This window comes from Somniosus microcephalus, chromosome 9 (genome assembly GCF_052327205.1).
Source record: "Somniosus microcephalus isolate GS21.2 chromosome 9, FLI_Smic_1.0, whole genome shotgun sequence".
Classification (NCBI taxonomy): Eukaryota; Metazoa; Chordata; class Chondrichthyes; order Squaliformes; family Somniosidae; genus Somniosus; species Somniosus microcephalus.
This window is the reverse complement of record NC_140995.1, coordinates 130,585,686-130,604,385: the sequence shown is the minus strand read 5'-3', so window position 1 is coordinate 130,604,385 and position 18,700 is coordinate 130,585,686.

The window sequence follows — 18,700 nt, the reverse complement described above, 5'->3', positions numbered from 1 at the left end:
GGGTTCAGACAGCACACAGTGTGAATATTCCCGGGATCAGACAACACACAGTGTGAACATTCCCGTGATGAGACAACACACAGTGTGAACACTCGTGGGTTCACACAACACACAGTGTGAACATTCCCTGGTTCAGACAACACACAGTGTGAATAATCCCGGGATCAGACAACACACAGTGTGAATACACCCGGGTACAAACAACGCACTGTGTGAACACTCCCAGGTGCAGACAACACACAGTGTGAACATTCCCGGGTTCAGACAGCACACAGTGAGAACACTCGTGGGTTCAGACAGCACACAGTGTGAATATTCCCGAGTTCAGACAACACACAGTGTGAACATTCCCGGGTTCAGACAACACACAGTGTGAACAATCACGGGATCGCACAACGCACGGTGTGAACATTCCTGGGTTCAGACAACACACAGTGTGAACATTTCCGGGTTCAGACAACACACAGCGTGAACAGTCCCGGGTTCAGACAACACAAAGTGTGAACATTCCCTGGTTCACACAACACACAGTGTGAACATTCCCGGGTTCAGACAACACATATTGTGAACACTCCCGGGTTCAGATAACACACAGTGTGAACATTCCCGGGTTCGGACAACACATAGTGTGAACATTCCCGGGTTCAGACAACACACAGTGTGAACACTCCCGGGATCACACAAGACACAGCATGAACATTCCCGGGTTCAGACAACACACAATGTGAATACTCCCGGGTTCAGACAACACACAGTGTGAACATTCCCGGGTTCAGACAACACACAGTGTGAACATTCCCGGAATCAGACAACACACAGTGTGAACACTCGCGGGTTCAGACAACAAATAGTGTGAACAATCCCGGGTTCAGACATCACAAAGTGTGAACATTCCCGGGATCAGACAACACACAGTGTGAACACTCGCGGGTTCAGACAAAACACAGTGTGAACATTCCCGATTTCAGACAACACCCAGTGTGAACAATCATGGGATCGCACAACACACAGTGTGAACATTCCCGGCTTCAGACAACGCACAGTGTGAACATTCCTGGGTTCAGACAACGCACAGTGTGAACATTCCCGGGTTCAGACAACACACAGTGTGAACAGTCCCGGGTTCAGACAACGCACAGTGTGAACATTCCCGGGTTCAGACAACACACAGTGTGAACACTCCCAGGTTCAGACAACACACAGTGTGAACATTCCCGGGATCAGACAACACACAGTGTGAATACACCCGGGTACAAACAACGCACAGTGTGAACACTCCCAGGTGCAGACGACACACAGTGTGTACATTCCCGTGTTCAGACAATGCACAGTGTGAACATTCCCGGTTTCAGACAACTCACAGTGCGAACAATCACGGGATCGCACAACACACAGTGTGAACATTCCCGGCTTCAGACAACGCACAGAGTGAACATTCCTGGGTTGAGACAACACACAGTGTGAACATTCCCAGGTTCAGACAACAGAGTGTGAACAATCCCGGGTTCAGACAAAACACAACGTGAACAGTCCCGGGTTCAGACAACGCACAGTGTGAGCATTCCCGGGTTCAGACAACACACAGTGTGAACATTCCCAGGTTCAGACAACACACAGTGTGAACGTTCCCGGGATCAGACAACACACAGTGTGAATACACCCGGGTACAAACAACGCACAGGGTGAACACTCCCAGGTGCAGACAACACACAGTGTGAACATTTCTGTGTTTGGACAACACACAGTGTGAACATTCCTGGGTTCTGACAACACACAGTGTGAACATTCCCGGGTTCGGACAATGCACAGTGTGAACATTCCCGCGATCACACAACACACAGTGTGAACATTCCCAGGTTCAGACAACACACAGTGTGAACATTCCCGGGTTCAGACAATGCACAGTGTGAACATTCCCTGGTTCAGACAACACACAGTGTGATCATTCGCGGATTCAGACAACGCACAGTGTGTACATTCCTGGGTTCAGACAACGCACAGTGTGAACATTCCCGGGTTCAGACAACACACAGTGTGAACAATCCCAGGTTCAGACAACACACAGTGTGAACATTCCCGGGATCAGACAACACACAGTGTGAATACTCCCAGGTTCAAACAACGCACAGAGTGAACACTCCGGGGTTCAGACAACACACAGTGTGAACATTCCCGTGTTCGGACAATGCACAGTGTGAACATTCCCGGGTTCAGACAACACACAGTGTGAACATTCCCGGGTTCGGACAACACACAAGTGTGAACATTCTCGGGTTTGGACAAAACACAGTGTGAACATTCCCGGGTTCAGACTACGCACAGTGTGAACATTCCCGGGTTCAGACAATACACAGTGTGAACATTCCCGGGTTCACAACACATAGTGTGAACATTCCCAGGTTCAGACAACGCACAGTGTGAACATACCCGGGTTCAGACAATACACAGTGTGAACATTCCCGGGTTCACAACACATTGTGTGAACACTCCCGGGTTCAGACAACACACAGTGTGAACATTCCCGCGTTCAGACAACGCACAGTGTGAACATTCCCGGGTTCAGACAACACACAGTGTGAACATTCCCGGGTTCACACAACACACAGTGTGAACACTCCCGGGTTCAGACAACAAACAGTGTGAACACTCCTGGGTTCAGACAACACAAAGTGTGAACATTCCCGGGATCAGACAACACACAGTGTGAACACTCGCGGGTTCAGACAACACACAGTGTGAACATTCCCGGTTTCAGACAACACACAGTGTGAACAATCACGGGATTGCACAACACACAGTGTGAAAATTCCCGGCTTCATACAATGCACAGTGTGAACATTCCTGGGTTCTGACAACGCACAGTGTGAACATTCCCGGGTTCAGACAACACACAGTGTGAACATTCCCGGATTCAGACAACACACAGTGTGAACACTCCCGGGATCACACAAGGCACAGTGTGAACATTCCCGGGTTCAGACAACACACAGTGTGAACATTCCCGGGTTCAGACAACACACAGAGTGAACAGTCCCGGGTTCAGACAACGCACAGTGTGAACATTCCCGGGTACAAACAACGCACAGTGTGAACACTCCCAGGTGCAGACGACACACAGTGTGAACATTCCCGTGTTCAGACAATGCACAGTGTGAACATTCCCGGTTTCAGACAACACACAGTGTGAACAATCACGGGATCGCACAACACACAGTGTGAAGATTCCCGGCTTCAGACAACACACAGAGTGAACATTCCTGGGTTCAGACAATGCACAGTGTGAACATTCCCGGGTTCAGACAAAACAGTGTGAACATTCCCGGGTTCAGACAACACAAAGCGTGAACAGTCCCGGGTTCAGACAACGCACAGTGTGAACATTCCTGTGTTCAGACAACACACAGTGTGAACATTCCCAGGTTCAGTACAACACACAGTGTGAACGTTCCCGGGATCAGACAACACACAGTGTGAATACACCCGGGTACAAACAACGCACTGTGTGAACACTCCCAGGTGCAGACAACACACAGTGTGAACATTCCCGGGTTCAGACAACACACAGTGTGAACAATCACGGGAACGCACAACGCACAGTGAGAACATTCCTGGGTTCAGACAACGCAGAGTGTGAACATTCCCGGGTTCAGTCAACACACAGTGCGAACATTTCCGGGTTCAGACAACACACAGCGTGAACAGTCCCGGGTTCATACAACACAAAGTGTGAACATTCCCTGGTTCACACAACACACAGTGTGAACATTCCCGGGTTCAGACAACACATATTGTGAACACTCCCGGGTTCAGATAACACACAGTGTGAACATTCCCGGGTTCGGACAACACATAGTGTGAACATTCCCGGGTTCAGACAACACACAGTGTGAACACTCCCGGGATCACACAAGACACAGCATGAACATTCCCGGGTTCAGACAACACACAATGTGAATACTCCCGGGTTCAGACAACACACAGTGTGAACATTCCCGGGTTCAGACAACACACAGTGCGAACATTCCCGGAATCAGACAACACACAGTGTGAACACTCGCGGGTTCAGACAACAAATAGTGTGAACACTCCCGGGTTCAGACATCACAAAGTGTGAACATTCCCGGGATCAGACAACACACAGTGTGAACACTCGCGGGTTCAGACAAAACACAGTGTGAACATTCCCGGTTTCAGACAACACCCAGTGTGAACAATCATGGGATCGCACAACACACAGTGTGAACATTCCCGGCTTCAGACAACGCACAGTGTGAACATTCCTGGGTTCAGACAACGCACAGTGTGAACATTCCCGGGTTCAGACAACACACAGTGTGAACATTCCCGGGTTCAGACAACACACAGCGTGAACAGTCCCGGGTTCAGACAACGCACAGTGTGAACATTCCCGGGTTCAGACAACACACAGTGTGAACACTCCCAGGTTCAGACAACACACAGTGTGAACATTCCCGGGATCAGACAACACACAGTGTGAATACACCCGGGTACAAACAACGCACAGTGTGAACACTCCCAGGTGCAGACGACACACAGTGTGAACATTCCCGTGTTCAGACAATGCACAGTGTGAACATTCCCGGTTTCAGACAACACACAGTGTGAACAATCACGGGATCGCACAACACACAGTGTGAAGATTCCCGGCTTCAGACAACACACAGAGTGAACATTCCTGGGTTCAGACAATGCACAGTGTGAACATTCCCGGGTTCAGACAAAACAGTGTGAACATTCCCGGGTTCAGACAACACAAAGCGTGAACAGTCCCGGGTTCAGACAACGCACAGTGTGAACATTCCCAGGTTCAGTACAACACACAGTGTGAACGTTCCCGGGATCAGACAACACACAGTGTGAATACACCCGGGTACAAACAACGCACTGTGTGAACACTCCCAGGTGCAGACAACACACAGTGTGAACATTCCCGGGTTCAGACAACACACAGTGTGAACAATCACGGGAACGCACAACGCACAGTGAGAACATTCCTGGGTTCAGACAACGCAGAGTGTGAACATTCCCGGGTTCAGTCAACACACAGTGCGAACATTTCCGGGTTCAGACAACACACAGCGTGAACAGTCCCGGGTTCAGACAACACAAAGTGTGAACATTCCCTGGTTCACACAACACACAGTGTGAACATTCCCGGGTTCAGACAACACATATTGTGAACACTCCCGGGTTCAGATAACACACAGTGTGAACATTCCCGGGTTCGGACAACACATAGTTTGAACATTCCCGGGTTCAGACAACACACAGTGTGAACACTCCCGGGATCACACAAGACACAGCATGAACATTCCCGGGTTCAGACAACACACAATGTGAATACTCCCGGGTTCAGACAACACACAGTGTGAACATTCCCGGGTTCAGACAACACACAGTGTGAACATTCCCGGAATCAGACAACACACAGTGTGAACACTCGCGGGTTCAGACAACAAATAGTGTGAACACTCCCGGGTTCAGACATCACAAAGTGTGAACATTCCCGGGATCAGACAACACACAGTGTGAACACTCGCGGGTTCAGACAAAACACAGTGTGAACATTCCCGGTTTCAGACAACACCCAGTGTGAACAATCATGGGATCGCACAACACACAGTGTGAACATTCCCGGCTTCAGACAACGCACAGTGTGAACATTCCTGGGTTCAGACAACGCACAGTGTGAACATTCCCGGGTTCAGACAACACACAGTGTGAACATTCCCGGGTTCAGACAACACACAGCGTGAACAGTCCCGGGTTCAGACAACGCACAGTGTGAACATTCCCGGGTTCAGACAACACACAGTGTGAACACTCCCAGGTTCAGACAACACACAGTGTGAACATTCCCGGGATCAGACAACACACAGTGTGAATACACCCGGGTACAAACAACGCACAGTGTGAACACTCCCAGGTGCAGACGACACACAGTGTGTACATTCCCGTGTTCAGACAATGCACAGTGTGAACATTCCCGGTTTCAGACAACACACAGTGCGAACAATCACGGGATCGCACAACACACAGTGTGAACATTCCCGGCTTCAGACAACGCACAGAGTGAACATTCCTGGGTTGAGACAACACACAGTGTGAACATTCCCAGGTTCAGACAACAGAGTGTGAACAATCCCGGGTTCAGACAAAACACAACGTGAACAGTCCCGGGTTCAGACAACGCACAGTGTGAACATTCCCGGGTTCAGACAACACACAGTGTGAACATTCCCAGGTTCAGACAACACACAGTGTGAACATTCCCGGGTTCAGACAATGCACAGTGTGAACATTCCCTGGTTCAGACAACACACAGTGTGAACATTCCCGGGATCAGACAACACACAGTGTGAATACTCCCAGGTTCAAACAACGCACAGAGTGAACACTCCGGGGTTCAGACAACACACAATGTGAACATTCCCGTGTTCGGACAATGCACAGTGTGAACATTCCCGGGTTCAGACAACACACAGTGTGAACATTCCCGGGTTCGGACAACACACAAGTGTGAACATTCTCGGGTTTGGACAAAACACAGAGTGAACATTCCCGGGTTCAGACTACGCACAGTGTGAACATTCCCGGGTTCAGACAATACACAGTGTGAACATTCCCGGGTTCACAACACATAGTGTGAACATTCCCAGGTTCAGACAACGCACAGTGTGAACATACCCGGGTTCAGACAATACACAGTGTGAACATTCCCGGGTTCACAACAGATTGTGTGAACACTCCCGGGTTCAGACAACACACAGTGTGAACATTCCCGGGTTCAGACAACACACAAGTGTGAACATTCTCGGGTTTGGACAAAACACAGTGTGAACATTCCCGGGTTCAGACTACGCACAGTGTGAACATTCCCGGGTTCAGACAATACACAGTGTGAACATTCCCGGGTTCACAACACATAGTGTGAACATTCCCAGGTTCAGACAACGCACAGTGTGAACATACCCGGGTTCAGACAATACACAGTGTGAACATTCCCGGGTTCACAACACATTGTGTGAACACTCCCGGGTTCAGACAACACACAGTGTGAACATTCCCGCGTTCAGACAACGCACAGTGTGAACATTCCCGGGTTCAGACAACACACAGTGTGAACATTCCCGGGTTCACACAACACACAGTGTGAACACTCCCGGGTTCAGACAACAAACAGTGTGAACACTCCTGGGTTCAGACAACACAAAGTGTGAACATTCCCGGGATCAGACAACACACAGTGTGAACACTCGCGGGTTCAGACAACACACAGTGTGAACATTCCCGGTTTCAGACAACACACAGTGTGAACAATCACGGGATTGCACAACACACAGTGTGAACATTCCCGGCTTCATACAATGCGCAGTGTGAACATTCCTGGGTTCAGACAACGCACAGTGTGAACATTCCCGGGTTCAGACAACACACAGTGTGAACATTCCCGGATTCAGACAACACACAGTGTGAACACTCCCGGGATCACACAAGGCACAGTGTGAACATTCCCGGGTTCAGACAACACACAGTGTGAACATTCCCGGGTTCAGACAACACACAGAGTGAACAGTCCCGGGTTCAGACAACGCACAGTGTGAACATTCCCGGGTACAAACAACGCACAGTGTGAACACTCCCAGGTGCAGACGACACACAGTGTGAACATTCCCGTGTTCAGACAATGCACAGTGTGAACATTCCCGGTTTCAGACAACACACAGTGTGAACAATCACGGGATCGCACAACACACAGTGTGAAGATTCCCGGCTTCAGACAACACACAGAGTGAACATTCCTGGGTTCAGACAATGCACAGTGTGAACATTCCCGGGTTCAGACAAAACAGTGTGAACATTCCCGGGTTCAGACAACACAAAGCGTGAACAGTCCCGGGTTCAGACAACGCACAGTGTGAACATTCCTGTGTTCAGACAACACACAGTGTGAACATTCCCAGGTTCAGTACAACACACAGTGTGAACGTTCCCGGGATCAGACAACACACAGTGTGAATACACCCGGGTACAAACAACGCACTGTGTGAACACTCCCAGGTGCAGACAACACACAGTGTGAACATTCCCGGGTTCAGACAGCACACAGTGAGAACACTCGTGGGTTCAGACAGCACACAGTGTGAATATTCCCGGGTTCAGACAACACACAGTGTGAACATTCCCGGGTTCAGACAACACACAGTGTGAACAATCACGGGAACGCACAACGCACAGTGAGAACATCCTGGGTTCAGACAACGCAGAGTGTGAACATTCCCGGGTTCAGTCAACACACAGTGCGAACATTTCCGGGTTCAGACAACACACAGCGTGAACAGTCCTGGGTTCAGACAACACAAAGTGTGAACATTCCCTGGTTCACACAACACACAGTGTGAACATTCCCGGGTTCAGACAACACATATTGTGAACACTCCCGGGTTCAGATAACACACAGTGTGAACATTCCCGGGTTCGGACAACACATAGTGTGAACATTCCCGGGTTCAGACAACACACAGTGTGAACACTCCCGGGATCACACAAGACACAGCATGAACATTCCCGGGTTCAGAGAACACACAATGTGAATACTCCCGGGTTCAGACAACACACAGTGTGAACATTCCCGGGTTCAGACAACACACAGTGTGAACATTCCCGGAATCAGACAACACACAGTGTGAACACTCGCGGGTTCAGACAACAAATAGTGTGAACACTCCCGGGTTCAGACATCACAAAGTGTGAACATTCCCGGGATCAGACAACACACAGTGTGAACACTCGCGGGTTCAGACAAAACACAGTGTGAACATTCCCGGTTTCAGACAACACCCAGTGAGAACAATCATGGGATCACACAACACACAGTGTGAACATTCCCGGCTTCAGACAACGCACAGTGTGAACATTCCTGGGTTCAGACAACGCACAGTGTGAACATTCCCGGGTTCAGACAACACACAGTGTGAACATTCCCGGGTTCAGACAACACACAGCGTGAACAGTCCCGGGTTCAGACAACGCACAGTGTGAACATTCCCGGGTTCAGACAACACACAGTGTGAACACTCCCAGGTTCAGACAACACACAGTGTGAACATTCCCGGGATCAGACAACACACAGTGTGAATGCACCCGGGTACAAACAACGCACAGTGTGAACACTCCCAGGTGCAGACGACACACAGTGTGTACATTCCCGTGTTCAGACAATGCACAGTGTGAACATTCCCGGTTTCAGACAACACACAGTGCGAACAATCACGGGATCGCACAACACACAGTGTGAACATTCCCGGCTTCAGACAACGCACAGAGTGAACATTCCTGGGTTGAGACAACACACAGTGTGAACATTCCCAGGTTCAGACAACAGAGTGTGAACAATCCCGGGTTCAGACAAAACACAACGTGAACAGTCCCGGGTTCAGACAACGCACAGTGTGAACATTCCCGGGTTCAGACAACACACAGTGTGAACATTCCCAGGTTCAGACAACACACAGTGTGAACATTCCCGGGTTCAGACAACACACAGTGTGATCATTCGCGGATTCAGACAACGCACAGTGTGTACATTCCTGGGTTCAGACAACGCACAGTGTGAACATTCCCGGGTTCAGACAACACATAGTGTGAACACTCCCAGGTTCAGACAACACACAGTGTGAACATTCCCGGGATCAGACAACACACAGTGTGAATACTCCCAGGTTCAAACAACGCACAGAGTGAACACTCCGGGGTTCAGACAACACACAATGTGAACATTCCCGTGTTCGGACAATGCACAGTGTGAACATTCCCGGGTTCAGACAACACACAGTGTGAACATTCCCGGGTTCGGACAACACACAAGTGTGAACATTCTCGGGTTTGGACAAAACACAGAGTGAACATTCCCGGGTTCAGACTACGCACAGTGTGAACATTCCCGGGTTCAGACAATACACAGTGTGAACATTCCCGGGTTCACAAAACATAGTGTGAACATTCCCAGGTTCAGACAACGCACAGTGTGAACATACCCGGGTTCAGACAATACACAGTGTGAACATTCCCGGGTTCACAACAGATTGTGTGAACACTCCCGGGTTCAGACAACACACAGTGTGAACATTCCCTCGTTCAGACAACGCACAGTGTGAACATTCCCGGGTTCAGACAACACACAGTGTGAACATTCCCGGGTTCACACAACACACAGTGTGAACACTCCCGGGTTCAGACAACAAACAGTGTGAACACTCCTGGGTTCAGACAACACAAAGTGTGAACATTCCCGGGATCAGACAACACACAGTGTGAACACTCGCGGGTTCAGACAACACACAGTGTGAACATTCCCGGTTTCAGACAACACACAGTGTGAACAATCACGGGATTGCACAACACACAGTGTGAACATTCCCGGCTTCATACAATGCACAGTGTGAACATTCCTGGGTTCAGACAACGCACAGTGTGAACATTCCCGGGTTCAGACAACACACAGTGTGGACATTCCCGGGTTCAGACAACACACAGAGTGAACAGTCCCGGGTTCAGACAACGCAGAGTGTGAACATTCCCGGGTTCAGACAACACACAGTGTGAACACTCCCAGGTTCAGACAACACACAGTGTGAACATTCCCGGGATCAGACAACACACAGTGTGAATACACCCGGCTACAAACAACGCACAGTGTGAGCACTCCCAGGTGCAGACGACACACAGTGTGTACATTCCCGTGTTCAGACAATGCACAGTGTGAACATTCCCGGTTTCAGACAACACACAGTGTGAAGAATCACGGGATCGCACAACACACAGTGTGAACATTCCCGGCTTCAGACAACGCACAGAGTGAACATTCCTGGGTTCAGACAATGCACAGTGTGAACATTCCCGGGTTCAGACAACACAGTGTGAACATTCCCGGGTTCAGACAACACAAAGTGTGAACAGTCCCGGGTTCAGACAATGCAAAGTGTGAACATTCCCGGGTTCAGACAACACACAGTGTGAACATTCCCAGGTTCAGACAACACACAGTGTGAACGTTCCCGGGATCAGACAACACACAGTGTGAATACACCCGGGTACAAACAACGCACAGTGTGATCACTCCCAGGTGCAGACAACACACAGTGTGAACATTCCCGGGTTCAGACAACACACAGTGTGAACACTCGTGGGTTCAGACAGCACACAGTGTGAATATTCCCGGGTTCAGACAACGCACAGTGTGAACATACCCGGGTTCAGACAATACACAGTGTGAACATTCCCGGGTTCAGACAACACACAGTGTGAACACTTGTGGGTTCAGACAGCACACAGAGTGAATATTCCCGGGATCAGACAACACACAGTGTGAACATTCCCGTGATGAGACAACACACAGTGTGAACACTCGTGGGTTCACACAACACACAGTGTGAACATTCCCTGGTTCAGACAACACACAGTGTGAATAATCCCGGGTTCAGACAACACACTGTGTGAACATTCCCGGGTTCAGACAACGCACAGTGTGAACATTCGCGGGTTCAGACAACGCACAGGGTGAACATTCCCGGTTTCAGACAACGCACAGTGTGAACATTCCCGTGTTCAGACAACACAGAGTGTGAACATTCGCGGGTTCAGACAACACACAGTGTGAACATTCCCGGGTTCAGACAACACACAGTGTGAACATTCCCGGGTTCACACAACACACAGTGTGAACACTCCCGGTTTCAGACAACAAACAGTGTGAACACTCCCAGTTTCAGACAACACAAAGTGTGAACATTCCCGGGATCAGACAACACACAGTGTGAACACTCGTGGGTTCAGACAACACACAGTGTGAACATTCCCGGTTTCAGACAACACACAGTGTGAACAATCATGGGATCGCACAACACACAGTGTGAACACTCCCAGGTTCAGACAACACACAGTGTGAACATTCCCGGGATCAGACAACACACAGTGTGAATACACCCGGGTACAAACAACGCACAGTGTGAACACTCCCAGGTGCAGACGGCACACAGTGTGTACATTCCCGTGTTCAGACAATGCACAGTGTGAACATTCCCGGTTTCAGACAACACACAGTGTGAACAATCACGGGAGCGCACAACACACAGTGTGAACATTACCGGCTTCACACAAGGCACAGAGTGAACATTCCTGGGTTCAGACAACGCACAGTGTGAACATTCCCGGGTTCAGACAACACAGTGTGAACATTCCCGGGTTCAGACAACACACAGCGTGAACAGACCCGGGTTCAGAAAACGCACAGTGTGAACATTCCCGGGTTCAGACAACACACAGTGTGAACGTTCCCGGGATCAGACAACACACAGTGTGAACACTCCCAGGTGCAGACAACACACAGTGTGAACATTTCCGTGTTCGGACAATGCACAGTGTGAACATTCCCCGGTTCAGACAACACACAGTGTGAACATTCCCGGGTTTGGACAACACACAGTGTGAACATTCCCGGGTTCTGACAACACACAGTGTGAACATTCCCGGCTTCAGACAACGCACAGTGTGAACATTCCTGGGTTCAGACAACGCACAGTATGAACATTCCCGGTTTCAGACAACACACAGTGTGAACGTTCCCGGGTTCAGACAGCACACAGCGTGAACAGTCCCGTGTTCAGACAACGCACAGTGTGAACATTCCCGGGTTCAGACAACACACAGAGTGAACACTCCCAGTTTCAGACAACACACAGTGTGAACATTCCCGGGAACAGACAACACACAGTGTGAACATTCCCGGGTTCGGACAATGCACAGTATGAACATTCCCGGGATCACACAACACACAGTGTGAACATTCCCAGGTTCAGACAACACACAGTGTGAACATTCCCGGGTACAGGCAACGCACAGAGTGAACATGCCCGGGTTCAGACAACACACAGTGTGAACACTCCCAGGTTCAGACAACACATAGAATGAACATTCCCGGGTTCAGACAACACACAGTGTGAATACTCCCGGGATCAAACACCGCACAGTGTGAACACTCCCGGGTTCAGACAACACACAGTGTGAACATTCCTGTGATCGGACAATGCACAGTGTGAACATTCCCTGTTCAGACAACACACAGAATGAACATTCCCGGGTTCGGACAACACACAGTGTAAACATTCCCGGGTTCAGACTACGCACAGTGTGAACATTCCCGGGTTCAGACAAGAGACAGTGTGAACATTCCCGGGTTCACAACACGTAGTGTCAACATTCCCAGGTTCAGACAACGCACAGTGTGAACATTCCCGGGTTCAGACAATGCACAGTGTGAACATTCCCGGGTTCACAACACATAGTGTGAACACTCCCGGGTTCAGACAACACGCAGTGTGAACATTCCCGGGTTCAGACAACACACAGTGTGAACAATCACGGGATCGCACAACGCACAGTGTGAACATTCCGGGGTTCAGACAACGCACAGTGTGAACAGTCCCGGGTTCAGACAACGCAAAGTGTGAACATTCCCGGGTTCAGACAACACACAGTGTGAACATTCCCAGGTTCAGACAACACACAGTGTGAATGTTCCCGGGATCAGACAGCACACAGTGTGAATACACCCGGGTACAAACAACGCACAGTGTGAACACTCCCAGGTGCAGACAACACACAGTGTGAACATTCCCGGGTTCAGACAACACACTGTGTGAACACTCGTGGGTTCAGACAGCACACAGTGTGAATATTCCCGGGTTCAGACAACGCACAGTGTGAACATACCCGGGTTCAGACAATACACAGTGTGAACATTCCCGGGTTCAGACAACACACAGTGTGAACACTTGTGGGTTCAGACAGCACACAGTGTGAATATTCCCGGGATCAGACAACACACAGTGTGAACATTCCCGTGTTCAGACAACACACAGTGTGAACACTCGTGGGTTCACACAACACACAGTGTGAACATTCCCTGGTTCAGACAACACACAGTGTGAATAATCCGGGTTCAGACAACACACTGTGTGAACATTCCCGGGTTCAGACAACGCACAGTGTGAACATTCCCGGGTTCAGACAACACACAGTGTGAACATACCCGGGTTCAGACAACGCACAGTGTGAACATTCCCGGGTTCAGACAACGCACAGTGTGAACATTCCCGGGTTCAGACAACGCACAGTGTGAACATTCCCGGGTTCAGACAGCACACAGCGTGAACAGTCCCGTGTTCAGACAACGCACAGTGTGAACATTCCCGGGTTCAGACAACACACAGAGTGAACACTCCCAGTTTCAGACAACACACAGTGTGAACATTCCCGGGAACAGACAACACACAGTGTGAACATTCCCGGGTTCGGACAATGCACAGTATGAACATTCCCGGGATCACACAACACACAGTGTGAACATTCCCAGGTTCAGACAACACACAGTGTGAACATTCCCGGGTACAGGCAACGCACAGAGTGAAGATGCCCGGGTTCAGACAACACACAGTGTGAACACTCCCAGGTTCAGACAACACACAGAATGAACATTCCCGGGTTCAGACAACACACAGTGTGAATACTCCCGGGATCAAACACCGCACAGTGTGAACACTCCCGGGTTCAGACAACACACAGTGTGAACATTCCTGTGTTCGGACAATGCACAGTGTGAACATTCCCTGTTCAGACAACACACAGAATGAACATTCCCGGGTTCGGACAATACACAGTGTAAACATTCCCGGGTTCAGACTACGCACAGTGTGAATATTCCCGGGTTCAGACAAGAGACAGTGTGAACATTCCCGGGTTCACAACACGTAGTGTCAACATTCCCAGGTTCAGACAACGCACAGTGTGAACATTCCCGGGTTCAGACAATGCACAGTGTGAACATTCCCGGGTTCACAACACATAGTGTGAACACTCCCGGGTTCAGACAACACGCAGTGTGAACATTCCCGGGTTCAGACAACACACAGTGTGAACAATCACGGGATCGCACAACGCACAGTGTGAACATTCCGGGGTTCAGACAACGCACAGTGTGAACAGTCCCGGGTTCAGACAAACCAAAGTGTGAACATTCCCGGGTTCAGACAACACACAGTGTGCACATTCCCAGGTTCAGACAACACACAGTGTGAATGTTCCCGGGATCAGACAGCACACAGTGTGAATACACCCGGGTACAAACAACGCACAGTGTGAACACTCCCAGGTGCAGACAACACACAGTGTGAACATTCCCGGGTTCAGACAACACACTGTGTGAACACTCGTGGGTTCAGACAGCACACAGTGTGAATATTCCCGGGTTCAGACAACGCACAGTGTGAACATACCCGGGTTCAGACAATACACAGTGTGAACATTCCCGGGTTCAGACAACACACAGTGTGAACACTTGTGGGTTCAGACAGCACACAGTGTGAATATTCCCGGGATCAGACAACACACAGTGTGAACATTCCCGTGTTCAGACAACACACAGTGTGAACACTCGTGGGTTCACACAACACACAGTGTGAACATTCCCTGGTTCAGACAACACACAGTGTGAATAATCCGGGTTCAGACAACACACTGTGTGAACATTCCCGGGTTCAGACAACGCACAGTGTGAACATTCCCGGGTTCAGACAACACACAGTGTGAACATACCCGGGTTCAGACAACGCACAGTGTGAACATTCCCGGGTTCAGACAACGCACAGTGTGAACATTCCCGGGTTCAGACAACGCACAGTGTGAACATTCCCGGGTTCAGACAGCACACAGCGTGAACAGTCCCGTGTTCAGACAACGCACAGTGTGAACATTCCCGGGTTCAGACAACACACAGAGTGAACACTCCCAGTTTCAGACAACACACAGTGTGAACATTCCCGGGAACAGACAACACACAGTGTGAACATTCCCGGGTTCGGACAATGCACAGTATGAACATTCCCGGGATCACACAACACACAGTGTGAACATTCCCAGGTTCAGACAACACACAGTGTGAACATTCCCGGGTACAGGCAACGCACAGAGTGAAGATGCCCGGGTTCAGACAACACACAGTGTGAACACTCCCAGGTTCAGACAACACACAGAATGAACATTCCCGGGTTCAGACAACACACAGTGTGAATACTCCCGGGATCAAACACCGCACAGTGTGAACACTCCCGGGTTCAGACAACACACAGTGTGAACATTCCTGTGTTCGGACAATGCACAGTGTGAACATTCCCTGTTCAGACAACACACAGAATGAACATTCCCGGGTTCGGACAATACACAGTGTAAACATTCCCGGGTTCAGACTACGCACAGTGTGAATATTCCCGGGTTCAGACAAGAGACAGTGTGAACATTCCCGGGTTCACAACACGTAGTGTCAACATTCCCAGGTTCAGACAACGCACAGTGTGAACATTCCCGGGTTCAGACAATGCACAGTGTGAACATTCCCGGGTTCACAACACATAGTGTGAACACTCCCGGGTTCAGACAACACGCAGTGTGAACATTCCCGGGTTCAGACAACACACAGTGTGAACAATCACGGGATCGCACAACGCACAGTGTGAACATTCCGGGGTTCAGACAACGCACAGTGTGAACAGTCCCGGGTTCAGACAAACCAAAGTGTGAACATTCCCGGGTTCAGACAACACACAGTGTGCACATTCCCAGGTTCAGACAACACACAGTGTGAATGTTCCCGGGATCAGACAGCACACAGTGTGAATACACCCGGGTACAAACAACGCACAGTGTGAACACTCCCAGGTGCAGACAACACACAGTGTGAACATTCCCGGGTTCAGACAACACACTGTGTGAACACTCGTGGGTTCAGACAGCACACAGTGTGAATATTCCCGGGTTCAGACAACGCACAGTGTGAACATACCCGGGTTCAGACAATACACAGTGTGAACATTCCCGGGTTCAGACAACACACAGTGTGAACACTTGTGGGTTCAGACAGCACACAGTGTGAATATTCCCGGGATCAGACAACACACAGTGTGAACATTCCCGTGTTCAAACAACACACAGTGTGAACACTCGTGGGTTCACACAACACACAGTGTGAACATTCCCTGGTTCAGACAACACACAGTGTGAATAATCCGGGTTCAGACAACACACTGTGTGAACATTCCCAGGTTCAGACAACGCACAGTGTGAACATTCCCGGGTTCAGACAACACACAGTGTGAACATACCCGGGTTCAGACAACGCACAGTGTGAACATTCCCGGGTTCAGACAACGCACAGTGTGAACATTCCCGGGTTCAGACAACGCACAGTGTGAACATTCCCGGGTTCAGACAACACACAGTGTGAACATTCCCGGGTTCAGACAATGCACAGTGTGAACATTCCCGGGTTCAGACAACACACAGTGTGAACATGCCCGGGTTCACACAACACACAGTGTGAACACTCCCGGGTTCAGACAACAAACAGTGTGAACACTCCCAGTTTCAGACAACACAAAGTGTGAACATTCCCAGGATCAGACAACACACAGTGTGAACACTCGCGGGTTCAGACAACACACAGTGTGAACATTCCCGGTTTCAGACAACACACAGTGTGAACAATCATGGGATCGCACAACACACAGTGTGAACACACCCAGGTTCAGACAACACACAGTGTGAACATTCCCGGGATCAGACAACACACAGTGTGAATACACCCGGGTACAAACAACGCACAGTGTGAACACTCCCAGGTGCAGACGGCACACAGTGTGTACATTCCCGTGTTCAGACAATGCACAGTGTGAACATTCCCGGTTTCAGACAACACACAGTGTGAACAATCACGGGAGCGCACAACACACAGTGTGAACATTCCCGGCTTCACACAAGGCACAGAGTGAACATTCCTGGGTTCAGACAACGCACAGTGTGAACATTCCCGGGTTCAGACAACACAGTGTGAACATTCCCGGGTTCAGACAACACACAGCGTGAACAGACCCGGGTTCAGAAAACGCACAGTGTGAACATTCCCGGGTCCAGACAACACACAGTGTGAACATTCCCAGGTTCAGACAACACACAGTGTGAACGTTCCCGGGATCAGACAACACACAGTGTGAATACACTCAGGTACAAACAACGCACAGTGTGAACACTCCCAGGTGCAGACAACACACAGTGTGAACATTTCCGTGTTCGGACAATGCACAGTGTGAACATTCCCCGGTTCAGACAGCACACAGTGTGAACATTCCCGGGTTTGGACAACACACAGTGTGATCATTCCCGGGTTCTGACAACACACAGTGTGAACATTCGCGTGTTCGGACATTGCACAGTGTGAACATTCCCCGGGTCAGACAACACACAGTGTGAACATTCCCGGGTTCGGACAACACACAGTGTAAACATTCCCGGGTTCGGACAACACACAATGTGAACATTCCAGGGTTCAGATAATGCACAGTATGAACATTCCCGGGATCACACAACACACAGTGTGAACATTCCCAGGTTCAGACAACACACAGTGTGAACATTCCCGGGTTCAGACAACGCACAGTGTGAACATTCCCTGTTCAGACAACACACAGAATGAACATTCCCGGGTTCGGACAATACACAGTGTAAACATTCCCGGGTTCAGACTACGCACAGTGTGAACATTCCCGGGTTCAGACAAGAGACAGTGTGAACA